This window comes from Salvia splendens, chromosome 19 (assembly GCF_004379255.2).
Source record: "Salvia splendens isolate huo1 chromosome 19, SspV2, whole genome shotgun sequence".
NCBI classification, from domain to species: Eukaryota; Viridiplantae; Streptophyta; class Magnoliopsida; order Lamiales; family Lamiaceae; genus Salvia; species Salvia splendens.
The window spans coordinates 10834524-10861338 of record NC_056050.1 but is presented as its reverse complement, the minus strand read 5'-3'; the positions used below and the strand labels follow the sequence as shown (position 1 = coordinate 10861338).

General features: G+C 36.8%; 2 long non-coding RNA genes across 30 annotated transcripts; both read left to right on the top strand.

Annotated features, from left to right (window-relative positions):
* Window positions 1–3560: 3560 nt before the first annotated feature.
* Window positions 3561–24106, top strand: LOC121779727. Of its 28 annotated transcripts, none has more exons than XR_006045914.1 (73): window positions 3561–3752; window positions 3831–3953; window positions 4049–4595; window positions 4678–4790; window positions 4941–5074; window positions 5227–5345; window positions 5435–5777; window positions 5879–5950; window positions 6050–6136; window positions 6235–6346; window positions 6451–6613; window positions 6702–6822; window positions 6926–7125; window positions 7230–7369; window positions 7459–7597; window positions 8026–8159; window positions 8312–8430; window positions 8520–8862; window positions 8964–9035; window positions 9135–9221; window positions 9320–9431; window positions 9536–9698; window positions 9787–9907; window positions 10012–10210; window positions 10315–10454; window positions 10544–10682; window positions 11111–11244; window positions 11397–11515; window positions 11605–11946; window positions 12048–12119; window positions 12219–12305; window positions 12404–12515; window positions 12620–12782; window positions 12871–12991; window positions 13095–13294; window positions 13399–13538; window positions 13628–13766; window positions 14195–14328; window positions 14481–14599; window positions 14689–15030; window positions 15132–15203; window positions 15303–15389; window positions 15488–15599; window positions 15704–15866; window positions 15955–16075; window positions 16179–16378; window positions 16483–16622; window positions 16712–16850; window positions 17279–17412; window positions 17591–17683; window positions 17773–18113; window positions 18215–18286; window positions 18386–18472; window positions 18571–18682; window positions 18787–18949; window positions 19038–19158; window positions 19262–19461; window positions 19566–19705; window positions 19795–19933; window positions 20362–20495; window positions 20648–20766; window positions 20856–21196; window positions 21298–21389; window positions 21469–21555; window positions 21654–21765; window positions 21870–22032; window positions 22121–22241; window positions 22345–22544; window positions 22648–22786; window positions 22876–23014; window positions 23442–23575; window positions 23728–23846; window positions 23936–24106. It is a non-coding gene; the product is annotated as an uncharacterized LOC121779727 (long non-coding RNA). The 28 variants fall into 28 exon arrangements; XR_006045905.1 differs by having other exon boundaries at window positions 20648–20777; window positions 21298–21369; XR_006045915.1 differs by having other exon boundaries at window positions 18215–18306; window positions 21298–21369.
* A 15-nt stretch (window positions 24107–24121) lies between these two features.
* On the top strand, window positions 24122–26057 carry LOC121779729. Of its 2 annotated transcripts, none has more exons than XR_006045920.1 (9): window positions 24122–24278; window positions 24380–24451; window positions 24551–24637; window positions 24734–24846; window positions 24951–25113; window positions 25202–25322; window positions 25426–25625; window positions 25732–25870; window positions 25960–26057. It is a non-coding gene; the product is annotated as an uncharacterized LOC121779729 (long non-coding RNA). The 2 variants fall into 2 exon arrangements; XR_006045921.1 differs by having other exon boundaries at window positions 24380–24471.
* The last annotated feature ends 758 nt before the right edge of the window (window positions 26058–26815 follow it).

The window sequence follows — 26815 nt, the reverse complement described above, 5'->3', positions numbered from 1 at the left end:
CCCACAAATTTTTCATCACATCTGGAGTAGGGCAGCCATGAGTTTCAATCCTCCCTGAAATTGCAAAATCTGACCCCCTTACAAAAAGGTATATCCCTCCTAGCAACCAATTCCCCTTTCTCTTCATGTGTTTGCATCTCACATAATACCCAACCAAAAACCAAACTTTGAATCGAACATAAAAAAAATGAAATAAAAGGTTTAAAATTTGGGGAAAAGGAGAGAGAGATGACCGGGGTACGAAATTGGTGCTTCTGTGAAGTAATTTTGAGATTGAGCTTGATGTTTTAGTGAATTTTGGAAGAAGGCGACGGGAAATTGACTTTTTTCACAAATTGGGATCTTGTCATGTGAGGGAAAGAGATGAAGGAGGAAGGGAGAGGTGGGGCCGATAGTGGAGAAGGGAGTATTGCTTGGTGGGTCATTATTCTTGGGCCTCCCTTCTTTTTATTTTTGGAGAAATAAGGGTGGGTAATATAATTCTATTGGGCCTCTCTTGGAGTTATAATAGTTGGGCTTCTTAATTTAATTGAAGGAATAAGTTGGGCTAAGTAAATAATTAATTTGATTCTTGGGCTGATAAATTAATCGTGGAGAATTATTTAATTAGCTCTCGAATAATTTGAAGTACGAATAATTTCATCTTAAGTCCGAAATAAATATATTTTTAGAGGAAATGAAGGCAAGAATTTAATTATACGCTTAAATAATTTTTGGGAATTTATTCCGACATCGTGGTGGAAATACGAGGAGCCAACGGAGGAACTTTAGACGGCCGCCGAAAGATCGAAAACCGAGAAATGAGATAAATGATTTTTAATTAGGGTGCATGCATCTTATTTATTTGCTTGATTTATTGTGTTGATTTATGTGTTATTTAAATGCAAAAGGTGATTTCTTGCAAGCGAGACGTGATATCAAGGGAAAGGAAACAATTTTGGATTAAGAACTTGAGGTGGGCTTTCTTTTTAAATAAGGGTTATGCCATAAGTTTATTTTTATGTGAAAATGATATGAATATTTGTCATGCCGTGTTTTGTTTTATTCTATGGAACCTATCTGATGTGGCTTTTGCCATCAATGGATAATCGAATTCGGGTCTGTCTAGGGAGTGAGTACCTATTCAGGCTAGTGTACACCTATGGAGATCGTGAGTCGTCTTTTGGGTCGGCTGGTCTAGTGACTTGGAATGTGGCCACATTCTTTGTCATCAATGGTAGACATCTAAGGGAAAATGACTGCAGTCACGAATTTTACGATGGAAATGATTTTAGTGTCTTGGGGCGATTTCTAAAGTTAAAACCCCAAGATCACTCAATGGTGGCTTGATAAATACTTTTTATAAAATGTTTTCGGCATGAGTCCACTGAGTGCATCAAGTACTCAGCCCTACATTTCTTTTTAAAAATGTGCAGGTTGAGCGTGACGGGTGTGGTGGGTGTTGAGCAAGACCGTTGAAGAAATTTAAGTGTTTAGAATGTGTTATGTCTTCACACGTGACATATTCCTTCTCTCAAATGCTTCCGCTAAGTAATTGTCATTCTTTTGAGTTCTTGTATCGCTGAGATAATATTCATTTTTGAGTTGTTGATTATTGAGATACTCTGATTTTATTCTAGCTATTCCCATTTGTTTTGAGCTATGGTCGAATTGTGTTGTTTTTCCCTTTCTTCCTCGCTTCTTTAATCCTCCCCTAGTCGCGATCAACCGTGTTTTCTATCCTTAGAAAATGCGGGCGTGACAAAGCCGCTCGTCACGCCTATCTCGAGACCTCGACATCAATCCTAAAACCCTAACAAACCCTAATTCATCCTACATTGCGCTTCTGCTTGAAGACATTCACAATTTCCACCAAAACAACGTTCCACCGGCGTCGTTTCCTCTGCCGCCGGGCGTGACCAAAGCGTGTTCCATCCTGGAAGCCGTCGCCGATCTCAACTTCAGCACGACATCGAATCTGTCGACGACAGAGCAACTCAAGGCGAGGAAGGCGAAGCAGGATCCAATTTTGGAATCGGAGATCGTAGGGAGCGATGACCTAATGCAGCCTAGCTTCCACAAATACGTGACGGGTTAGGACGGGCGTCGGAGACGACGAAGACTTGGAAGAGCAGGAATCCTTCGGCAGCAATAGCCGGGAGCCAGCAGCAGTGGACGTGTTCTTCAAGCTGGGAGCCTAATTCGGCAGAATCGAAGAGATTGGTGGGGTATCAGAGGCACACAGCGGCATCGGAGTCGGCGAGAGTAGTTGATGAAGGTGGCAAAGAATAATGAAATTGGAAGGGCGAGAATTGCGAGTCGAGTTTCGCAAAGAATTCTATCGCATACTGCAAAGAATAAATATTATTTATTTCATATTTTAAATGAATATTTATTAAAATAATTAAGGAGTAAAAAATTATAATTAATCATCTAATTTGGTCAAAATCGGGATTAAATCCGTTGACCGTTAAAAACTAACTGAACAGCTAGTCCAGGACCAATTGTGATCCAATTTGAAATGTTCAGGATGCAAAAATTCAAAAGATAAATTTTAGGATCAAAATCGTAAAATGGGCATATGTTCAGGACCAGTTTTGACTTTTACTGTATTTTTTAATCCTTCCTTCAATTTATTTTATTTTAATATGGTACTTTAATTGATAAACACAAAAAATTAAAAGAAACAAAAATTGTGATGATGTGGAAAATGAGGATGAGTGGATTTATATGGTGCTATTGAGGATATTTTGGCGGGAAGATAAAATGTTTACGTGGTAGAAGAAAAATGGAAATGGTCAAATTTATAGGGCGGGATTGTAGTCCCATATTGTGAATACTCTCATTTTAGTTACACCAGATATGATTAGAATTAATAATTTACTAGTATTATTTTGTAGATTCAACTATCCACTAATAGTATATAAACATACACTTTTATTGATAATGTGAATCATATAATCTACTAAAATTATTTGTCACGACCACACTTTTTAAGGATAAAAAAGCTCAGTTGATCGCGACTAGTGGGGGAATAAAGAAGCAGGGGAAGAAATGAGAAAATGATCAAAGGGCACGACATTTGAATCAAAAGGGAAACTTAATATTGAATCAGAGTCTCAAATCACGAAGCGACAATAGTCCAACAATTTAAGAAAAGATAAGAGTTTAAAACTTAGAGTCGCGGAAGTATTTGAGAGTTAACTACTACACTGGCCGACCGCTCACTTCCTTGAAACTCGTATCGTTAGTCTCGTACTTATTCATCCTCCTCGGAATGAATTCGGGAATTAAATAAATTAGCTAAGGGATTAACTAATTAAATTGGGAACTAAAAAATAAATATATTTCACCCTTTCTTGCGTGGAAATCCAAACAACGAAATAACAATATACGATCCCGAGTAAGAGAATTTAATATGGGAAAATATTTTACCTATTTACCTAAGCCCAAAACCTAAATAAATGTAAAACTAGCCCAACACTAGATATAACTAAGCCCTACAGTATATAAATAAAAGAAAAAAAGAATCACTCCCAAATTTGAATCTCTCTCTCCCTCGCTTCTCACCGATCCCCTCTCCCTCTCCCTCTCCCTCGATTCTCACCCTTTCTGTTCACCAAATTGAAAAAAAACTCTAAACTAGAATTGGACTACTTAGCTATCGATTCTCCGGAGTTCTCTTCCTCGACGCCGACAACCCTTCCTACTGTGACACCACCGCTGCTGCTATTGTTTCGGCTGGTAACCGCTGCCGTCCCCGCCGACGCTCGGTAAGTTGCTTCACTTTTAATTTGCAAAAAAAGTTTAAAAACCTTGAAATCTTTACTAAAAGTTTCAGAAATGAAAAGGGTTTGGAAATGTCGTCGAAAAGGTCTGGGAAGTGTCGTTGTGCGTCGGATTCCTCGCTGCCACCGCTGGTCTGCCTCCGCCACCGCCGCTGGTCTGCCGGAGGGCAGAAAATCCGGCTTGAGGTCGATATCTTATTTCTTTAGTCAATTTCTTGATTACATTGTGACTTCATACATTATGTGATTCATTAATCTTGAATTTGGTATATTATGAATAGGTGGAGAACTAGTTCCTACGGAACAAGCTTCATTCTGATTCAGTGGTGGGGCTGAGGTACCGTGGCAATAGCCTCGGGTTGTCCTCTGTTTCCAACTTTCGCACTGGACGTATGCCCTCTGTTAACCGTATGATTGAGAACCTCTCGGATTGGGACATAGACACCTCTGATTCTGAGGGTGGGGGCTATGGTGGTCGCGACTCCCCTAAGGCATCGCTGCGGGATGATAAAGTGGCCAATGGTGGTGCAAGACACATTTATTTTTCCAATGCACCTGGGAATTATAATGATAGTCGTTGTAGGGCACCATGATTCTGCTAGGGTGTCTTCTGAATCTGTCACTAACTGAACTCCACCCCGGACACCACTAGTAGCAACAGCGTTTCAGTGGAGAAACGAAACAATGAAGGGGCTAATCCATCTAGCACCAGCGTGCAGCCAAATATGAAAACCATGAGATAGGTTCATAGTATCTTGTTTGGTGTTTCGAGTTTATTTGGAAAGATATTTAAGTGATCAATTCTCAGCTTTGGCGGATATTGCCAAGGTAAATTATTTCAAGGTTTTCCTTCTAAATATTATTATTTTTAATTGCCAATTTATCTTTTTTTGGTATATCTGTTATTTAGATGATGGGTATGAGACCTCTGGAGAAGTTTCTAGAAAAGCTGGATACGTTTTTTAAGAATGCAGTTGTAGCTTCTCATCCGTTGAGCGGTCAATATCCAACATTTCATTCAAGGTAATCTTGCTAAGAGATATTCCCATAGGAAATTCGGGATTCTTTATGCCTGATAAACATGAAAGATCTTGAAGTTAATAGTTCTCATTTAGCTTATTTTCATGGAAGCAGATCTTTTAATACTTGTTATGTCTTCTAAAACTGATGCAGTGGTCTAGGCAACTGGTATGCTGTTTTATCTTATGATGCATCTGTCCGCCTATGCCTCCACTCGTGGGCAAGGAGCTATATGAGAGCTCCTCCCTTTTTGGAAAATGAATGTTCACTGCTGAGGGATGTATTAGGTGAGATAATCTCTGGATTTTGTTTTTAATTTTCTGCTGCATATGCTGATTAGTTAGCTTCCAAAGCATATTTTGGTTTCTTTTGCACAAAAGAAAGTTATTTAAAAGGGTATATCTGCTGTTACATTAACTTTCCTCAGTTAAATTTGCAGGTTAAGAAATATATTATTAAAATCAGAGGAAAAGCTGACGAGGAAAGATCATTCTGAACTTGTGGGTGAAGGCGCTTACGTAAAGTCTATGAAAACCATCGGGAAGATTAGAGTTCAAGGTGACTATGTGGTATTACAAGAAAATTGTTTTATGCTTCTTGAGCATGGCTTGTATTTAACTGTACAAAGTTTTTCTATTATTTTTCAGTTCGTAATGTGAAAATGGGGACGAAGCAACCCACTGGTTTCACGTTTACATCTTTAAAGTCTTCATCCACGGTGAAGCTGGAAACATTTCAGCAAAGGTTATCAAATGTGAAATTGGTTGTTTCATCCAACAAAAAGAAACAAAAAAAAAGAAAAAAAAGAAAAAAAGAAAAAAAGGAAAAAATGAAAAAAGAGAAAAAAAAGAAAAAAATAAAAAAAATCTGACATTGTAAGAGGCTCTCTTTATTGCATAGAAGCGTTGCACACTTAATTGTTGGGACTCGTGGATACTTGAAAGAAGTACCCATGCTCATAAAGCGCATCAACTTATGAATTGGTGCAAGGTATGCATGTTTCTTACATTCATTCATATATCAATTATGGAGTCTTGTTTCTCATTCAATCTAACTTCTACTCGGATTGCAAATCTTGTTTTTAATTGCAGAATCATATTCTTGTATGTTGAGATTGAAAAGTTCGTCCGAAGAGGATGCATTGGGAATGCAACCGGGACCTGGTGAAGCTCGTGTTTTATATGTTTTGTTTCTCATTCTCCGTCTAGTTCTTAAGTTTGGCAGATCATCAATAAGTGAATTATACTGCTCTTGATCTGCAGCTTGCCAGGTGGATTTGGAGATGATCTGAATCTGAATTATATTGTGGGCATGTTCTTGTTCAGGTGGCTGACATTTCTGATGAATTGGTACTTGATCTTGACCTCATGTTTGGTTTTTTGTTGTTTTGAAACAGATCTGTTTATGTGTCTGAAAGGGTTAAATTTTTCTGCTTGTTTTAATGCAGGGGAAGAAGCGTCGTCAGTGTGTTATATCCGGGGAAAAAGAGCATGAAAAAGCTGAGAAAAATACAGCTATACATCAACTACTCAACCACTGCAGATAAAGATAGTTACAAGGTATATGCAGATGTTTTATATGTCATGCTTAGCGCCTATTTCGTTCAAAATCAAGATTCCATCCTTCGGCGAAAGTGGCATTACTAACTATGTGTTACGTCCAGTGCATATCTGTAGCAGAAACTATCGCTTAAGACTGTGTTTTGGAGACTGCGATGAAAGGCCAACAGTTTCAGCACAGAAACTTGTTGCTACATGGTTCGTGGAAATGGTTGGTGGATTCATTTGCATCTTTTCTGGCGTTTTAGATGCATACACAAAGCTCAGGTATCATGAATGTGCATTGCTGGTTACCTGGAACGGCTATATATGTTTCCACAATTGTTAAATGCATTCTTGCTTTTCGATCTTTTAGATACCTTTCATACGTTATGGATATCTCCACAGCAACAGTAGATTATCTTGATTTGGTGCACGACATTCTGCTGCCCATGGTAATCAAAGACAAAAGTAAGCACACATTGAGTCACTAAGAGGTAGGTCGTTATGTGGCAAGTTGTCGTTTTCTTATCATTTTTACATTTCCTGGTTATTGTATGATAGTATCTAATTTAATGTCTTGATTGTTTTCCTGATCAGGCCCGTTTTCTGGGAGAAGTTTCTGTTTCTGTTCAAATTGAGCAGATACTCACTCTGGTCTTCGAGAATTTCAAGTAACTTGATGAATCATCGATGTCGGGTATTAAAGATGTATTCGGACCTGCAACAGGATTTGCTGCACCTGCACTTGATCCAGCTTTGAAGCTCTACAAATGGTTGCATGATATTCTTTCCCCGAGGTGCGCTTAAAGCTATGTAGATATTTCCATGTGGGAAGGTGCCGGTGCTCAAACTGTCGCCTGTTTGTCTCTCTTTTGAATATAACTGTGATGTTTCTCTGCAGATTGCTACGAGAAAAAGGTCAATCAGGCACTTGTTTGAAATTGATGAGTTCTTTTCGACTAATAACGAAAACATGTTATTGGATCCCGTGGCTGTCTCCACAGCATATATGAAAGGAAAAACTAATGCATGGGTCTCAAGGTAATAAAGAAGAATTTGTGTTTATTATGATTTGGAATTAGAAAGTTCTTTCTACAGTTTTAATCTTACTGATTATTAGTTTTCTACAGATGTGAAGGTAGCAGTGAAAAACAAAGTTCCTCTTGTAAGGTCGTTGACTTGAGCTGTGTTACATTCTGTATTGAAACAAGTAACACAGCGACCATACCTAAGGTTCACGAGGAATATGTTCCCTCATTTATTTTGGAGGTAAGTTAGAAGCATAATCTGTTTCTCTCAACCATGCATATTTATTTTGATTTTTTTCAATCAATTACTTCTTTAACACCTGATATTGATCATTGAATCAAAATATGTCTCGGAATCTCAATTGTTTGTAATGAGTAACTCCGTTGTAAAAAAACTTTATATTCCACTGTTCCACAAAGAAATATGTCAGAGATGACAGATGAATTAATAAAATATCTTTTTCTTCACTTCTAGATTTTGCGTAGCTATAAGTACATTGTTGCAAAAAGCATTATCAATTTTTTATGCTAGGAGATATTCCCATAGGAAATTCGGGATTCTTTATGCCTGATAAACATGAAAGATCTTGAAGTTAATAGTTCTCATTTAGCTTATTTTCATGGAAGCAGATCTTTTAATACTTGTTATGTCATCTAAAACTGATGCAGTGGTCTAGGCAACTGGTATGCTGTTTTATCTTATGATGCATCTGTCCGCCTATGCCTCCACTCGTGGGCAAGGAGCTATATGAGAGCTCCTCCCTTTTTGGAAAATGAATGTTCACTGCTGAGGGATGTATTAGGTGAGATAATCTCTGGATTTTGTTTTTAATTTTCTGCTGCATATGCTGATTAGTTAGCTTCCAAAGCATATTTTGGTTTCTTTTGCACAAAAGAAAGTTATTTAAAAGGGTATATCTGCTGTTACATTAACTTTCCTCAGTTAAATTTGTAGGTTAAGAAATATATTATTAAAATCAGAGGAAAAGCTGACGAGGAAAGATCATTCTGAACTTGTGGGTGAAGGCGCTTACGTAAAGTCTAAGAAAACCATCGGGAAGATTAGAGTTCAAGGTGACTATGTGGTATTACAAGAAAATTGTTTTATGCTTCTTGAGCATGGCTTGTATTTAACTGTACAAAGTTTTTCTATTATTTTTCAGTTCGTAATGTGAAAATGGGGACGAAGCAACCCACTGGTTTCACGTTTACATCTTTAAAGTCTTCATCCACGGTGAAGCTGGAAACATTTCAGCAAAGGTTATCAAATGTGAAATTGGTTGTTTCATCCAACAAAAAGAAACAAAAAAAAGAAAAAAAAGAAAAAAAGAAATAAAAGGAAAAAATGAAAAAAGAAAAAAAAAAGAAAAAAATCAAAAAAATCTGACATTGTAAGAGGATCTCTTTATTGCATAGAAGCGTTGCACACTTAATTGTTGGGACTCGTGGATACTTGAAAGAAGTACCCATGCTCATAAAGCGCATCAACTTATGAATTGGTGCAAGGTATGCATGTTTCTTACATTCATTCATATATCAATTATGGAGTCTTGTTTCTCATTCAATCTAACTTCTACTCGGATTGCAAATCTTGTTTTTAATTGCAGAATCATATTCTTGTATGTTGAGATTGAAAAGTTCGTCCGAAGAGGATGCATTGGGAATGCAACCGGGACCTGGTGAAGCTCGTGTTTTATATGTTTTGTTTCTCATTCTCCGTCTAGTTCTTAAGTTTGGCAGATCATCAATAAGTGAATTATACTGCTCTTGATCTGCAGCTTGCCAGGTGGATTTGGAGATGATCTGAATCTGAATTATATTGTGGGCATGTTCTTGTTCAGGTGGCTGACATTTCTGATGAATTGGTACTTGATCTTAACCTCATGTTTGGTTTTTTGTTGTTTTGAAACAGATCTGTTTATGTGTCTGAAAGGGTTAAATTTTTCTGCTTGTTTTAATGCAGGGGAAGAAGCGTCGTCAGTGTGTTATATCCGGGGAAAAAGAGCATGAAAAAGCTGAGAAAAATACAGCTACACATCAACTACTCAACCACTGCAGATAAAGATAGTTACAAGGTATATGCAGATGTTTTATATGTCATGCTTAGCGCCTATTTCGTTCAAAATCAAGATTCCATCCTTCGGCGAAAGTGGCATCACTAACTATGTGTTACGTCCAGTGCATATCTGTAGCAGAAACTATCGCTTAAGACTGTGTTTTGGAGACTGCGATGAAAGGCCAACAGTTTCAGCACAGAAACTTGTTGCTACATGGTTCGTGGAAATGGTTGGTGGATTCATTTGCATCTTTTCTGGCGTTTTAGATGCATACACAAAGCTCAGGTATCATGAATGTGCATTGCTGGTTACTTGGAACGGCTATATATGTTTCCACAATTGTTAAATGCATTCTTGCTTTTCGATCTTTTAGATACCTTTCATACGTTATGGATATCTCCACAGCAACAGTAGATTATCTTGATTTGGTGCACGACATTCTGCTGCCCATGGTAATCAAAGACAAAAGTAAGCACACATTGAGTCACTAAGAGGTAGGTCGTTATGTGGCAAGTTGTCGTTTTCTTATCATTTTTACATTTCCTGGTTATTGTATGATAGTATCTAATTTAATGTCTTGATTGTTTTCCTGATCAAGCCCGTTTTCTGGGAGAAGTTTCTGTTTCTGTTCAAATTGAGCAGATACTCACTCTGGTCTTCGAGAATTTCAAGTAACTTGATGAATCATCGATGTCGGGTATTAAAGATGTATTCGGACCTGCAACAGGATTTGCTGCACCTGCACTTGATCCAGCTTTGAAGCTCTACAAATGGTTGCATGATATTCTTTCCCCGAGGTGCGCTTAAAGCTATGTAGATATTTCCATGTGGGAAGGTGCCGGTGCTCAAACTGTCGCCTGTTTGTCTCTCTTTTGAATATAACTGTGATGTTTCTCTGCAGATTGCTACGAGAAAAAGGTCAATCAGGCACTTGTTTGAAATTGATGAGTTCTTTTCGACTAATAACGAAAACATGTTATTGGATCCCGTGGCTGTCTCCACAGCATATATGAAAGGAAAAACTAATGCATGGGTCTCAAGGTAATAAAGAAGAATTTGTGTTTATTATGATTTGGAATTAGAAAGTTCTTTCTACAGTTTTAATCTTACTGATTATTAGTTTTCTACAGATGTGAAGGTAGCAGTGAAAAACAAAGTTCCTCTTGTAAGGTCGTTGACTTGAGCTGTGTTACATTCTGTATTGAAACAAGTAACACAGCGACCATACCTAAGGTTCACGAGGAATATGTTCCCTCATTTATTTTGGAGGTAAGTTAGAAGCATAATCTGTTTCTCTCAACCATGCATATTTATTTTGATTTTTTTCAATCAATTACTTCTTTAACACCTGATATTGATCATTGAATCAAAATATGTCTCGGAATCTCAATTGTTTGTAATGAGTAACTCCGTTGTAAAAAAACTTTATATTCCACTGTTCCACAAAGAAATATGTCAGAGATGACAGATGAATTAATAAAATATCTTTTTCTTCACTTCTAGATTTTGCGTAGCTATAAGTACATTGTTGCAAAAAGCATTATCAATTTTTTATGCTAGGAGATATTCCCATAGGAAATTCGGGATTCTTTATGCCTGATAAACATGAAAGATCTTGAAGTTAATAGTTCTCATTTAGCTTATTTTCATGGAAGCAGATCTTTTAATACTTGTTATGTCATCTAAAACTGATGCAGTGGTCTAGGCAACTGGTATGCTGTTTTATCTTATGATGCATCTGTCCGCCTATGCCTCCACTCGTGGGCAAGGAGCTATATGAGAGCTCCTCCCTTTTTGGAAAATGAATGTTCACTGCTGAGGGATGTATTAGGTGAGATAATCTCTGGATTTTGTTTTTAATTTTCTGCTGCATATGCTGATTAGTTAGCTTCCAAAGCATATTTTGGTTTCTTTTGCACAAAAGAAAGTTATTTAAAAGGGTATATCTGCTGTTACATTAACTTTCCTCAGTTAAATTTGTAGGTTAAGAAATATATTATTAAAATCAGAGGAAAAGCTGACGAGGAAAGATCATTCTGAACTTGTGGGTGAAGGCGCTTACGTAAAGTCTAAGAAAACCATCGGGAAGATTAGAGTTCAAGGTGACTATGTGGTATTACAAGAAAATTGTTTTATGCTTCTTGAGCATGGCTTGTATTTAACTGTACAAAGTTTTTCTATTATTTTTCAGTTCGTAATGTGAAAATGGGGACGAAGCAACCCACTGGTTTCACGTTTACATCTTTAAAGTCTTCATCCACGGTGAAGCTGGAAACATTTCAGCAAAGGTTATCAAATGTGAAATTGGTTGTTTCATCCAACAAAAAGAAACAAAAAAAAGAAAAAAAAGAAAAAAAGAATAAAAGGAAAAAATGAAAAAAGAAAAAAAAAAGAAAAAAATCAAAAAAATCTGACATTGTAAGAGGATCTCTTTATTGCATAGAAGCGTTGCACACTTAATTGTTGGGACTCGTGGATACTTGAAAGAAGTACCCATGCTCATAAAGCGCATCAACTTATGAATTGGTGCAAGGTATGCATGTTTCTTACATTCATTCATATATCAATTATGGAGTCTTGTTTCTCATTCAATCTAACTTCTACTCGGATTGCAAATCTTGTTTTTAATTGCAGAATCATATTCTTGTATGTTGAGATTGAAAAGTTCGTCCGAAGAGGATGCATTGGGAATGCAACCGGGACCTGGTGAAGCTCGTGTTTTATATGTTTTGTTTCTCATTCTCCGTCTAGTTCTTAAGTTTGGCAGATCATCAATAAGTGAATTATACTGCTCTTGATCTGCAGCTTGCCAGGTGGATTTGGAGATGATCTGAATCTGAATTATATTGTGGGCATGTTCTTGTTCAGGTGGCTGACATTTCTGATGAATTGGTACTTGATCTTAACCTCATGTTTGGTTTTTTGTTGTTTTGAAACAGATCTGTTTATGTGTCTGAAAGGGTTAAATTTTTCTGCTTGTTTTAATGCAGGGGAAGAAGCGTCGTCAGTGTGTTATATCCGGGGAAAAAGAGCATGAAAAAGCTGAGAAAAATACAGCTACACATCAACTACTCAACCACTGCAGATAAAGATAGTTACAAGGTATATGCAGATGTTTTATATGTCATGCTTAGCGCCTATTTCGTTCAAAATCAAGATTCCATCCTTCGGCGAAAGTGGCATCACTAACTATGTGTTACGTCCAGTGCATATCTGTAGCAGAAACTATCGCTTAAGACTGTGTTTTGGAGACTGCGATGAAAGGCCAACAGTTTCAGCACAGAAACTTGTTGCTACATGGTTCGTGGAAATGGTTGGTGGATTCATTTGCATCTTTTCTGGCGTTTTAGATGCATACACAAAGCTCAGGTATCATGAATGTGCATTGCTGGTTACCTGGAACGGCTATATATGTTTCCACAATTGTTAAATGCATTCTTGCTTTTCGATCTTTTAGATACCTTTCATACGTTATGGATATCTCCACAGCAACAGTAGATTATCTTGATTTGGTGCACGACATTCTGCTGCCCATGGTAATCAAAGACAAAAGTAAGCACACATTGAGTCACTAAGAGGTAGGTCGTTATGTGGCAAGTTGTCGTTTTCTTATCATTTTTACATTTCCTGGTTATTGTATGATAGTATCTAATTTAATGTCTTGATTGTTTTCCTGATCAGGCCCGTTTTCTGGGAGAAGTTTCTGTTTCTGTTCAAATTGAGCAGATACTCACTCTGGTCTTCGAGAATTTCAAGTAACTTGATGAATCATCGATGTCGGGTATTAAAGATGTATTCGGACCTGCAACAGGATTTGCTGCACCTGCACTTGATCCAGCTTTGAAGCTCTACAAATGGTTGCATGATATTCTTTCCCCGAGGTGCGCTTAAAGCTATGTAGATATTTCCATGTGGGAAGGTGCCGGTGCTCAAACTGTCGCCTGTTTGTCTCTCTTTTGAATATAACTGTGATGTTTCTCTGCAGATTGCTACGAGAAAAAGGTCAATCAGGCACTTGTTTGAAATTGATGAGTTCTTTTCGACTAATAACGAAAACATGTTATTGGATCCCGTGGCTGTCTCCACAGCATATATGAAAGGAAAAACTAATGCATGGGTCTCAAGGTAATAAAGAAGAATTTGTGTTTATTATGATTTGGAATTAGAAAGTTCTTTCTACAGTTTTAATCTTACTGATTATTAGTTTTCTACAGATGTGAAGGTAGCAGTGAAAAACAAAGTTCCTCTTGTAAGGTCGTTGACTTGAGCTGTGTTACATTCTGTATTGAAACAAGTAACACAGCGACCATACCTAAGGTTCACGAGGAATATGTTCCCTCATTTATTTTGGAGGTAAGTTAGAAGCATAATCTGTTTCTCTCAACCATGCATATTTATTTTGATTTTTTTCAATCAATTACTTCTTTAACACCTGATATTGATCATTGAATCAAAATATGTCTCGGAATCTCAATTGTTTGTAATGAGTAACTCCGTTGTAAAAAAACTTTATATTCCACTGTTCCACAAAGAAATATGTCAGAGATGACAGATGAATTAATAAAATATCTTTTTCTTCACTTCTAGATTTTGCGTAGCTATAAGTACATTGTTGCAAAAAGCATTATCAATTTTTTATGCTAGGAGATATTCCCATAGGAAATTCGGGATTCTTTATGCCTGATAAACATGAAAGATCTTGAAGTTAATAGTTCTCATTTAGCTTATTTTCATGGAAGCAGATCTTTTAATACTTGTTATGTCATCTAAAACTGATGCAGTGGTCTAGGCAACTGGTATGCTGTTTTATCTTATGATGCATCTGTCCGCCTATGCCTCCACTCGTGGGCAAGGAGCTATATGAGAGCTCCTCCCTTTTTGGAAAATGAATGTTCACTGCTGAGGGATGTATTAGGTGAGATAATCTCTGGATTTTGTTTTTAATTTTCTGCTGCATATGCTGATTAGTTAGCTTCCAAAGCATATTTTGGTTTCTTTTGCACAAAAGAAAGTTATTTAAAAGGGTATATCTGCTGTTACATTAACTTTCCTCAGTTAAATTTGCAGGTTAAGAAATATATTATTAAAATCAGAGGAAAAGCTGACGAGGAAAGATCATTCTGAACTTGTGGGTGAAGGCGCTTACGTAAAGTCTAAGAAAACCATCGGGAAGATTAGAGTTCAAGGTGACTATGTGGTATTACAAGAAAATTGTTTTATGCTTCTTGAGCATGGCTTGTATTTAACTGTACAAAGTTTTTCTATTATTTTTCAGTTCGTAATGTGAAAATGGGGACGAAGCAACCCACTGGTTTCACGTTTACATCTTTAAAGTCTTCATCCACGGTGAAGCTGGAAACATTTCAGCAAAGGTTATCAAATGTGAAATTGGTTGTTTCATCCAACAAAAAGAAACAAAAAAAAGAAAAAAAAGAAAAAAAGAAAAAAAGGAAAAAATGAAAAAAGAGAAAAAAAAGAAAAAAATAAAAAAAATCTGACATTGTAAGAGGCTCTCTTTATTGCATAGAAGCGTTGCACACTTAATTGTTGGGACTCGTGGATACTTGAAAGAAGTACCCATGCTCATAAAGCGCATCAACTTATGAATTGGTGCAAGGTATGCATGTTTCTTACATTCATTCATATATCAATTATGGAGTCTTGTTTCTCATTCAATCTAACTTCTACTCGGATTGCAAATCTTGTTTTTAATTGCAGAATCATATTCTTGTATGTTGAGATTGAAAAGTTCGTCCGAAGAGGATGCATTGGGAATGCAACCGGGACCTGGTGAAGCTCGTGTTTTATATGTATTGTTTCTCATTCTCCGTCTAGTTCTTAAGTTTGGCAGATCATCAATAAGTGAATTATACTGCTCTTGATCTGCAGCTTGCCAGGTGGATTTGGAGATGATCTGAATCTGAATTATATTGTGGGCATGTTCTTGTTCAGGTGGCTGACATTTCTGATGAATTGGTACTTGATCTTGACCTCATGTTTGGTTTTTTGTTGTTTTGAAACAGATCTGTTTATGTGTCTGAAAGGGTTAAATTTTTCTGCTTGTTTTAATGCAGGGGAAGAAGCGTCGTCAGTGTGTTATATCCGGGGAAAAAGAGCATGAAAAAGCTGAGAAAAATACAGCTATACATCAACTACTCAACCACTGCAGATAAAGATAGTTACAAGGTATATGCAGATGTTTTATATGTCATGCTTAGCGCCTATTTCGTTCAGAATCAAGATTCCATCCTTCGGCGAAAGTGGCATCACTAACTATGTGTTACGTCCAGTGCATATCTGTAGCAGAAACTATCGCTTAAGACTGTGTTTTGGAGACTGCGATGAAAGGCCAACAGTTTCAGCACAGAAACTTGTTGCTACATGGTTCGTGGAAATGGTTGGTGGATTCATTTGCATCTTTTCTGGAGTTTTAGATGCATACACAAAGCTCAGGTATCATGAATGTGCATTTCTGGTTACCTGGAACGGCTATATATGTTTCCACAATTGTTAAATGCATTCTTGCTTTTCGATCTTTTAGATACCTTTCATACGTTATGGATATCTCCACAGCAACAGTAGATTATCTTGATTTGGTGCACGACATTCTGCTGCCCGTGGTAATCAAAGACAAAAGTAAGCACACATTGAGTCACTAAGAGGTAGGTCGTTATGTGGCAAGTTGTCGTTTTCTTATAATTTTTACATTTTCTGGTTATTGTATGATAGTATCTAATTTAATGTCTTGATTGTTTTCCTGATCAGGCCAGTTTTCTGGGAGAAGTTTCTGTTTCTGTTCAAATTGAGCAGATGCTCACTCTGGTCTTCGAGAATTTCAAGTAACTTGATGAATCATCGATGTCGGGTATTAAAGATGTATTCGGACCTGCAACAGGATTGGCTGCACCTGCACTTGATCCAGCTTTGAAGCTCTACAAATGGTTGCATGATATTCTTTCCCCGAGGTGCGCTTAAAGCTATGTAGATATTTCCATGTGGGAAGGTGCCGGTGCTCAAACTGTCGCCTGTTTGTCTCTCTTTTGAATATAACTGTGATGTTTCTCTGCAGATTGCTACGAGAAAAAGGTCAATCAGGCACTTGTTTGAAATTGATGAGTTCTTTTCGACTAATAACGAAAACATGTTATTGGATCCCGTGGCTGTCTCCACAGCATATATGAAAGGAAAAACTAATGCATGGGTCTCAAGGTAATAAAGAAGAATTTGTGTTTATTATGATTTGGAATTAGAAAGTTCTTTCTACAGTTTTAATCTTACTGATTATTAGTTTTCTACAGATGTGAAGGTAGCAGTGAAAAACAAAGTTCCTCTTGTAAGGTCGTTGACTTGAGCTGTGTTACATTCTGTATTGAAACAAGTAACACAGCGACCATACCTAAGGTTCACGAGGAATATGTTCCCTCATTTATTTTGGAGGTAAGTTAGAAGCATAATCTGTTTCTCTCAACCATGCATATTTATTTTGATTTTTTTCAATCAATTACTTCTTTAACACCTGATATTGATCATTGAATCAAAATATGTCTCGGAATCTCAATTGTTTGTAATGAGTAACTCCGTTGTAAAAAAACTTTATATTCCACTGTTCCACAAAGAAATATGTCAGAGATGACAGATGAATTAATAAAATATCTTTTTCTTCACTTCTAGATTTTGCGTAGCTATAAGTACATTGTTGCAAAAAGCATTATCATTTTTTTATGCTAGGAGATATTCCCATAGGAAATTCGGGATTCTTTATGCCTGATAAACATGAAAGATCTTGAAGTTAATAGTTCTCATTTAGCTTATTTTCATGGAAGCAGATCTTTTAATACTTGTTATGTCATCTAAAACTGATGCAGTGGTCTAGGCAACTGGTATGCTGTTTTATCTTATGATGCATCTGTCCGCCTATGCCTCCACTCGTGGGCAAGGAGCTATATGAGAGCTCCTCCCTTTTTGGAAAATGAATGTTCACTGCTGAGGGATGTATTAGGTGAGATAATCTCTGGATTTTGTTTTTAATTTTCTGCTGCATATGCTGATTAGTTAGCTTCCAAAGCATATTTTGGTTTCTTTTGCACAAAAGAAAGTTATTTAAAAGGGTATATCTGCTGTTACATTAACTTTCCTCAGTTAAATTTGCAAGTTAAGAAATATATTATTAAAATCAGAGGAAAAGCTGACGAGGAAAGATCATTCTTAACTTGTGGGTGAAGGCGCTTACGTAAAGTCTAAGAAAACCATCGGGAAGATTAGAGTTCAAGGTGACTATGTGGTATTACAAGAAAATTGTTTTATGCTTCTTGAGCATGGCTTGTATTTAACTGTACAAAGTTTTTCTATTATTTTTCAGTTCGTAATGTGAAAATGGGGACGAAGCAACCCACTGGTTTCACGTTTACATCTTTAAAGTCTTCATCCACGGTGAAGCTGGAAACATTTCAGCAAAGGTTATCAAATGTGAAATTGGTTGTTTCATCCAACAAAAAGAAACAAAAAAAAGAAAAAAAAGAAAAAAAGAAAAAAAGGAAAAAATGAAAAAGAGAAAAAAAAGAAAAAAATAAAAAAAATCTGACATTGTAAGAGGCTCTCTTTATTGCATAGAAGCGTTGCACACTTAATTGTTGGGACTCGTGGATACTTGAAAGAAGTACCCATGCTCATAAAGCGCATCAACTTATGAATTGGTGCAAGGTATGCATGTTTCTTACATTCATTCATATATCAATTATGGAGTCTTGTTTCTCATTCAATCTAACTTCTACTCGGATTGCAAATCTTGTTTTTAATTGCAGAATCATATTCTTGTATGTTGAGATTGAAAAGTTCGTCCGAAGAGGATGCATTGGGAATGCAACCGGGACCTGGTGAAGCTCGTGTTTTATATGTTTTGTTTCTCATTCTCCGTCTAGTTCTTAAGTTTGGCAGATCATCAATTAGTGAATTATACTGCTCTTGATCTGCAGCTTGCCAGGTGGATTTGGAGATGATCTGAATCTGAATTATATTGTGGGCATGTTCTTGTTCAGGTGGCTGACATTTCTGATGAATTGGTACTTGATCTTGACCTCATGTTTGGTTTTTTGTTGTTTTGAAACAGATCTGTTTATGTGTCTGAAAGGGTTAAATTTTTCTGCTTGTTTTAATGCAGGGGAAGAAGCGTCGTCAGTGTGTTATATCCGGGGAAAAAGAGCATGAAAAAGCTGAGAAAAATACAGCTATACATCAACTACTCAACCACTGCAGATAAAGATAGTTACAAGGTATATGCAGATGTTTTATATGTCATGCTTAGCGCCTATTTCGTTCAGAATCAAGATTCCATCCTTCGGCGAAAGTGGCATCACTAACTATGTGTTACGTCCAGTGCATATCTGTAGCAGAAACTATCGCTTAAGACTGTGTTTTGGAGACTGCGATGAAAGGCCAACAGTTTCAGCACAGAAACTTGTTGCTACATGGTTCGTGGAAATGGTTGGTGGATTCATTTGCATCTTTTCTGGAGTTTTAGATGCATACACAAAGCTCAGGTATCATGAATGTGCATTTCTGGTTACCTGGAACGGCTATATATGTTTCCACAATTGTTAAATGCATTCTTGCTTTTCGATCTTTTAGATACCTTTCATACGTTATGGATATCTCCACAGCAACAGTAGATTATCTTGATTTGGTGCACGACATTCTGCTGCCCGTGGTAATCAAAGACAAAAGTAAGCACACATTGAGTCACTAAGAGGTAGGTCGTTATGTGGCAAGTTGTCGTTTTCTTATAATTTTTACATTTCCTGGTTATTGTATGATAGTATCTAATTTAATGTCTTGATTGTTTTCCTGATCAGGCCAGTTTTCTGGGAGAAGTTTCTGTTTCTGTTCAAATTGAGCAGATACTCACTCTGGTCTTCGAGAATTTCAAGTAACTTGATGAATCATCGATGTCGGGTATTAAAGATGTATTCGGACCTGCAACAGGATTGGCTGCACCTGCACTTGATCCAGCTTTGTAGCTCTACAAATGGTTGCATGCTATTCTTTCCCCGAGGTGCGCTTAAAGCTATGTAGATATTTCCATGTGGGAAGGTGCCGGTGCTCAAACCGTCGCCTGTTTGTCTTTCTTTTTTATATAACTGTGATGTTTCTCTGCAGATTGCTACGAGAAAAAGGTCAATCAGGCACTTGTTTGAAATTGATGAGTTCTTTTCGACTAATAACGAAAACATGTTATTGGATCCCGTGGCTGTCTCCACAGCATATATGAAAGGAAAAACTAATGCATGGGTCTCAAGGTAATAAAGAAGAATTTGTCTTTATTATGATTTGGAATTAGAAAGTTCTTTCTACAGTTTTAATCTTACTGATTATTAGTTTTCTACAGATGTGAAGGTAGCAGTGAAAAACAAAGTTCCTCTTGTAAGGTCGTTGACTTGAGCTGTGTTACATTCTGTATTGAAACAAGTAACACAGCGACCATACCTAAGGTTCACGAGGAATATGTTCCCTCATTTATTTTGGAGGTAAGTTAGAAGCATAATCTGTTTCTCTCAACCATGCATATTTATTTTGATTTTTTTCAATCAATTACTTCTTTAACACCTGATATTGATCATTGAATCAAAATATGTCTCGGAATCTCAATTGTTTGTAATGAGTAACTCCGTTGTAAAAAAACTTTATATTCCACTGTTCCACAAAGAAATATGTCAGAGATGACAGATGAATTAATAAAATATCTTTTTCTTCACTTCTAGATTTTGCGTAGCTATAAGTACATTGTTGCAAAAAGCATTATCAATTTTTTATGCTAGGAGATATTCCCATAGGAAATTCGGGATTCTTTATGCCTGATAAACATGAAAGATCTTGAAGTTAATAGTTCTCATTTAGCTTATTTTCATGGAAGCAGATCTTTTAATACTTGTTATGTCATCTAAAACTGATGCAGTGGTCTAGGCAACTGGTATGCTGTTTTATCTTATGATGCATCTGTCCGCCTATGCCTCCACTCGTGGGCAAGGAGCTATATGAGAGCTCCTCCCTTTTTGGAAAATGAATGTTCACTGCTGAGGGATGTATTAGGTGAGATAATCTCTGGATTTTGTTTTTAATTTTCTGCTGCATATGCTGATTAGTTAGCTTCCAAAGCATATTTTGGTTTCTTTTGCACAAAAGAAAGTTATTTAAAAGGGTATATCTGCTGTTACATTAACTTTCCTCAGTTAAATTTGCAGGTTAAGAAATATATTATTAAAATCAGAGGAAAAGCTGACGAGGAAAGATCATTCTGAACTTGTGGGTGAAGGCGCTTACGTAAAGTCTAAGAAAACCATCGGGAAGATTAGAGTTCAAGGTGACTATGTGGTATTACAAGAAAATTGTTTTATGCTTCTTGAGCATGGCTTGTATTTAACTGTACAAAGTTTTTCTATTATTTTTCAGTTCGTAATGTGAAAATGGGGACGAAGCAACCCACTGGTTTCACGTTTACATCTTTAAAGTCTTCATCCACGGTGAAGCTGGAAACATTTCAGCAAAGGTTATCAAATGTGAAATTGGTTGTTTCATCCAACAAAAAGAAACAAAAAAAAGAAAAAAAAGAAAAAAAGAAAAAAAGGAAAAAATGAAAAAGAGAAAAAAAAGAAAAAAATAAAAAAAATCTGACATTGTAAGAGGCTCTCTTTATTGCATAGAAGCGTTGCACACTTAATTGTTGGGACTCGTGGATACTTGAAAGAAGTACCCATGCTCATAAAGCGCATCAACTTATGAATTGGTGCAAGGTATGCATGTTTCTTACATTCATTCATATATCAATTATGGAGTCTTGTTTCTCATTCAATCTAACTTCTACTCGGATTGCAAATCTTGTTTTTAATTGCAGAATCATATTCTTGTATGTTGAGATTGAAAAGTTCGTCCGAAGAGGATGCATTGGGAATGCAACCGGGACCTGGTGAAGCTCGTGTTTTATATGTTTTGTTTCTCATTCTCCGTCTAGTTCTTAAGTTTGGCAGATCATCAATAAGTGAATTATACTGCTCTTGATCTGCAGCTTGCCAGGTGGATTTGGAGATGATCTGAATCTGAATTATATTGTGGGCATGTTCTTGTTCAGGTGGCTGACATTTCTGATGAATTGGTACTTGATCTTGACCTCATGTTTGGTTTTTTGTTGTTTTGAAACAGATCTGTTTATGTGTCTGAAAGGGTTAAATTTTTCTGCTTGTTTTAATGCAGGGGAAGAAGCGTCGTCAGTGTGTTATATCCGGGGAAAAAGAGCATGAAAAAGCTGAGAAAAATACAGCTATACATCAACTACTCAACCACTGCAGATAAAGATAGTTACAAGGTATATGCAGATGTTTTATATGTCATGCTTAGCGCCTATTTCGTTCAGAATCAAGATTCCATCCTTCGGCGAAAGTGGCATCACTAACTATGTGTTACGTCCAGTGCATATCTGTAGCAGAAACTATCGCTTAAGACTGTGTTTTGGAGACTGCGATGAAAGGCCAACAGTTTCAGCACAGAAACTTGTTGCTACATGGTTCGTGGAAATGGTTGGTGGATTCATTTGCATCTTTTCTGGAGTTTTAGATGCATACACAAAGCTCAGGTATCATGAATGTGCATTTCTGGTTACCTGGAACGGCTATATATGTTTCCACAATTGTTAAATGCATTCTTGCTTTTCGATCTTTTAGATACCTTTCATACGTTATGGATATCTCCACAGCAACAGTAGATTATCTTGATTTGGTGCACGACATTCTGCTGCCCGTGGTAATCAAAGACAAAAGTAAGCACACATTGAGTCACTAAGAGGTAGGTCGTTATGTGGCAAGTTGTCGTTTTCTTATAATTTTTACATTTCCTGGTTATTGTATGATAGTATCTAATTTAATGTCTTGATTGTTTTCCTGATCAGGCCAGTTTTCTGGGAGAAGTTTCTGTTTCTGTTCAAATTGAGCAGATACTCACTCTGGTCTTCGAGAATTTCAAGTAACTTGATGAATCATCGATGTCGGGTATTAAAGATGTATTCGGACCTGCAACAGGATTGGCTGCACCTGCACTTGATCCAGCTTTGTAGCTCTACAAATGGTTGCATGCTATTCTTTCCCCGAGGTGCGCTTAAAGCTATGTAGATATTTCCATGTGGGAAGGTGCCGGTGCTCAAACCGTCGCCTGTTTGTCTTTCTTTTTATATAACTGTGATGTTTCTCTGCAGATTGCTACGAGAAAAGGTCAATCAGGCACTTGTTTGAAATTGATAAGTTCTTTTCGACTAATAACGAAAACATGTTATTGGATCCCGTGGCTGTCTCCACAGCATATATGAAAGGAAAAACTAATGCATGGGTCTCAAGGTAATAAAGAAGAATTTGTCTTTATTATGATTTGGAATTAGAAAGTTCTTTCTACAGTTTTAATCTTACTGATTATTAGTTTTCTACAGATGTGAAGGTAGCAGTGAAAAACAAAGTTCCTCTTGTAAGGTCGTTGACTTGAGCTGTGTTACATTCTGTATTGAAACAAGTAACACAGCGACCATACCTAAGGTTCACGAGGAATATGTTCCCTCATTTATTTTGGAGGTAAGTTAGAAGCATAATCTGTTTCTCTCAACCATGCATATTTATTTTGATTTTTTTCAATCAATTACTTCTTTAACACCTGATATTGATCATTGAATCAAAATATGTCTCGGAATCTCAATTGTTTGTAATGAGTAACTCCGTTGTAAAAAAACTTTATATTCCACTGTTCCACAAAGAAATATGTCAGAGATGACAGATGAATTAATAAATATCTTTTTCTTCACTTCTAGATTTTGCGTAGCTATAAGTACATTGTTGCAAAAAGCATTATCAATTTTTTATGCTAGGAGATATTCCCATAGGAAATTCGGGATTCTTTATGCCTGATAAACATGAAAGATCTTGAAGTTAATAGTTCTCATTTAGCTTATTTTCATGGAAGCAGATCTTTTAATACTTGTTATGTCATCTAAAACTGATGCAGTGGTCTAGGCAACTGGTATGCTGTTTTATCTTATGATGCATCTGTCCGCCTATGCCTCCACTCGTGGGCAAGGAGCTATATGAGAGCTCCTCCCTTTTTGGAAAATGAATGTTCACTGCTGAGGGATGTATTAGGTGAGATAATCTCTGGATTTTGTTTTTAATTTTCTGCTGCATATGCTGATTAGTTAGCTTCCAAAGCATATTTTGGTTTCTTTTGCACAAAAGAAAGTTATTTAAAAGGGTATATCTGCTGTTACATTAACTTTCCTCAGTTAAATTTGCAGGTTAAGAAATATATTATTAAAATCAGAGGAAAAGCTGACGAGGAAAGATCATTCTGAACTTGTGGGTGAAGGCGCTTACGTAAAGTCTAAGAAAACCATCGGGAAGATTAGAGTTCAAGGTGACTATGTGGTATTACAAGAAAATTGTTTTATGCTTCTTGAGCATGGCTTGTATTTAACTGTACAAAGTTTTTCTATTATTTTTCAGTTCGTAATGTGAAAATGGGGACGAAGCAACCCACTGGTTTCACGTTTACATCTTTAAAGTCTTCATCCACGGTGAAGCTGGAAACATTTCAGCAAAGGTTATCAAATGTGAAATTGGTTGTTTCATCCAACAAAAAGAAACAAAAAAAAAGAAAAAAAAGAAAAAAAAGAAAAAAAAGGAAAAAATGAAAAAGAGAAAAAAAGAAAAAAATAAAAAAAATCTGACATTGTAAGAGGCTCTCTTTATTGCATAGAAGCGTTGCACACTTAATTGTTGGGACTCGTGGATACTTGAAAGAAGTACCCATGCTCATAAAGCGCATCAACTTATGAATTGGTGCAAGGTATGCATGTTTCTTACATTCATTCATATATCAATTATGGAGTCTTGTTTCTCATTCAATCTAACTTCTACTCGGATTGCAAATCTTGTTTTTAATTGCAGAATCATATTCTTGTATGTTGAGATTGAAAAGTTCGTCCGAAGAGGATGCATTGGGAATGCAACCGGGACCTGGTGAAGCTCGTGTTTTATATGTTTTGTTTCTCATTCTCCGTCTAGTTCTTAAGTTTGGCAGATCATCAATAAGTGAATTATACTGCTCTTGATCTGCAGCTTGCCAGGTGGATTTGGAGATGATCTGAATCTGAATTATATTGTGGGCATGTTCTTGTTCAGGTGGCTGACATTTCTGATGAATTGGTACTTGATCTTGACCTCATGTTTGGTTTTTTGTTGTTTTGAAACAGATCTGTTATGTGTCTGAAAGGGTTAAATTTTCTGCTTGTTTTAATGCAGGGGAAGAAGCGTCGTCAGTGTGTTATATCCGGGGAAAAAAGAGCATGAAAAAGCTGAGAAAAATACAGCTATACATCAACTACTCAACCACTGCAGATAAAGATAGTTACAAGGTATATGCAGATGTTTTATATGTCATGCTTAGCGCCTATTTCGTTCAGAATCAAGATTCCATCCTTCGGCGAAAGTGGCATCACTAACTATGTGTTACGTCCAGTGCATATCTGTAGCAGAAACTATCGCTTAAGACTGTGTTTTGGAGACTGCGATGAAAGGCCAACAGTTTCAGCACAGAAACTTGTTGCTACATGGTTCGTGGAAATGGTTGGTGGATTCATTTGCATCTTTTCTGGAGTTTTAGATGCATACACAAAGCTCAGGTATCATGAATGTGCATTTCTGGTTACCTGGAACGGCTATATATGTTTCCACAATTGTTAAATGCATTCTTGCTTTTCGATCTTTTAGATACCTTTCATACGTTATGGATATCTCCACAGCAACAGTAGATTATCTTGATTTGGTGCACGACATTCTGCTGCCCGTGGTAATCAAAGACAAAAGTAAGCACACATTGAGTCACTAAGAGGTAGGTCGTTATGTGGCAAGTTGTCGTTTTCTTATAATTTTTACATTTCCTGGTTATTGTATGATAGTATCTAATTTAATGTCTTGATTGTTTTCCTGATCAGGCCAGTTTTCTGGGAGAAGTTTCTGTTTCTGTTCAAATTGAGCAGATACTCACTCTGGTCTTCGAGAATTTCAAGTAACTTGATGAATCATCGATGTCGGGTATTAAAGATGTATTCGGACCTGCAACAGGATTGGCTGCACCTGCACTTGATCCAGCTTTGTAGCTCTACAAATGGTTGCATGCTATTCTTTCCCCGAGGTGCGCTTAAAGCTATGTAGATATTTCCATGTGGGAAGGTGCCGGTGCTCAAACCGTCGCCTGTTTGTCTTTCTCTTTTGAATATAACTGTGATGTTTCTCTGCAGATTGCTACGAGAAAAAGGTCAATCAGGCACTTGTTTGAAATTGATGAGTTCTTTTCGACTAATAACGAAACATGTTATTGGATCCCGTGGCTGTCTCCACAGCATATATGAAAGGAAAAACTAATGCATGGGTCTCAAGGTAATAAAGAAGAATTTGTCTTTATTATGATTTGGAATTAGAAAGTTCTTTCTACAGTTTTAATCTTATTGATTATTAGTTTTCTACAGATGTGAAGGTAGCAGTGAAAAACAAAGTTCCTCTTGTAAGGTCGTTGACTTGAGCTGTGTTACATTCTGTATTGAAACAAGTAGCATGGTTGCATGATATTCTTTCACCCGAGGTGCGCTTAAAGCTATGTAGATATTTCCATGTGGGAAGGTGCCGGTGCTCAAACCTTCGTCTGTTTGTCTCTCTCTTTTGAATATAACTGTGATATTTCCATAGGTTCTTAGTGAAGGCCTATCATGGATGGTTTCTGCAGTGGACGACTTTGGTACTTCTCATATTAGCTGAAGGTGCTCAAAACTTATCGGTTTTAACATGCGTGATAATCATTTTCCAGGATTTAATTGACTTATGCAAGTACGTCGGTTTACAATCTAGTGCAGCTACATCTAGAAATGCAACAGTTTGTTGGTCCAGGTGTTACATTTTTTAAACTCAGTCACTGTGTTTTTCGAGGGAGCTTATTAGTGTGGTTTTACTGAAATCAAAATAGTCAAATCTGAAGAGGAATTAACTGTTTTTTTCTCTTCTGAAGATATACAGGGATTTCTGTCTTATGGGGATACATTTTTAAAACTCAGCTTTCATATCTGGGGATGTGTTGGGAGGTGGCTTATAGAGGGGTTTTATGGAATCTTAATAGTCAATTTGAAAAGAAGGTAACTGTGTTTTTTCTCTTCCTCGAAGATATAAAGTGATTTCTGTCCGATGATAAACTTGCTTTATTACTAAGTACTTCTCGACGCCGAGTATGACAATATTAATTTTTTTTGTGTGTAGACTGTCATTTTTCTTATGATAGTTTTTTTTCTTCAGTTCAAATTTACAAATATTACCCTTTGCATGCATCTGCAGCTT